Genomic DNA, 1288 nt, shown 5'->3' on the forward strand with positions numbered 1-1288 from the left:
ACTTCAAGTTTTACAACAAAGAAAGCTAAAATAAATTTCGTCTTGAAACTTATCTAGCATAGAACACTCCAGTTTCTTTGTGTGGTGGCTTGCTAATGTTATTGGGAAGCTTTTCTTGCTGAGATTATTGTGGCTTTAAGGCCTATATTCTGGTGGGGAGAAAACTAGCTTCAGGGATCAATGAGTTTGAAAGGGAGCCTTTCCTCAGTCAGGATGTACTGACTTTGGCTTCTCCTAGTAGGAAAAGCAAGTCTGTCTGAGTCTCTGCAGTCCTCAGGCCATTTTGTTCTTGCTGTATTTTTTATTGTTGTGCTGCCTAAGCAAATAGAAATAAGGCTAGTGGTGAAAAAATGCACAAAAGAGGCTCATATGTTATTCAATGCAACATTATTTGGTGGTGGTTGGGGTGGGAAATCCATATCCATCATTGATTAAACATAGGAAGTGTGAGTCAACAGACTGGTATCTCTTAGTCTTGTTACCTTCATCACCATTTCCTGGACAGCAAACCCAGTGAATCCTCTCCTATTACAATTTACCCAGCCAAGAAGACGTTAGTTTTATTTTCAAGGAATTTGTTATTGTTCCTCTAAATAATTAGAAATCACGGGAACACAGCTTCTCCTTCCCAATATTAAGAAAGTGTACATATTTAGACAATAGATGGCAGTGTTTCCACAAATTTTAATATTGCAATAGCTCTTAGAGAAAGCTTAGTGCTCAGCTCTTCAGTAGCTTGCCGTGATCGTATAGTGGTTAGTACTCTGCGTTGTGGCCGCAGCAACCTCGGTTCGAATCCGAGTCACGGCAGGAGGGGAGAAGGTTTTTGGAAGAGAATAAGACTGATCCCAAGCTGTATTGCATCTAAACAACATTTGCAACCAGACATGCCATCATGAAAATCAATAAAACAGAAATCATTATGAATATTTTCAACTTTAGGGAGATGGCATATGCAGAGTGACTTTATTAATGCACTAATCCTGTTGCAAGTGTGTTGCGTGTGGGGTTTTTTATTTGCATCGACGGGTAATATGATAAAACTGGAGTGTAGTGGGCATGTAATTATTATTAATTACAACTACTTAAGCTCTGCTTTGAGCAGACTCGTCAAGTCTGCTTGCTTTTGAGCCTTGCCAGGGCTATACAGTAATAACAACCCTGAATTATTTGGAAAGATGTCAGCAGTAGATGTGGAAATCCTGTTTAACCAGGCATGAATTGTTGTTAGGAGGGTTTTTTCAGGATGACAGAGAGAAAATGAACTGTCCCTTATCAGTAATTGCAG

General features: G+C 39.4%; 1 non-coding gene across 1 annotated transcript; it reads left to right on the forward strand.

Annotated features, from left to right (window-relative positions):
• Positions 1 to 738: 738 nt before the first annotated feature.
• On the forward strand, positions 739 to 810 carry TRNAH-GUG (transfer RNA histidin (anticodon GUG)). The gene has a single exon. It is a non-coding gene; the product is annotated as a tRNA-His (tRNA).
• The last annotated feature ends 478 nt before the right edge of the window (positions 811 to 1288 follow it).

Source organism: Macaca thibetana, chromosome 15 (assembly GCF_024542745.1).
Source record: "Macaca thibetana thibetana isolate TM-01 chromosome 15, ASM2454274v1, whole genome shotgun sequence".
NCBI classification, from domain to species: Eukaryota; Metazoa; Chordata; class Mammalia; order Primates; family Cercopithecidae; genus Macaca; species Macaca thibetana.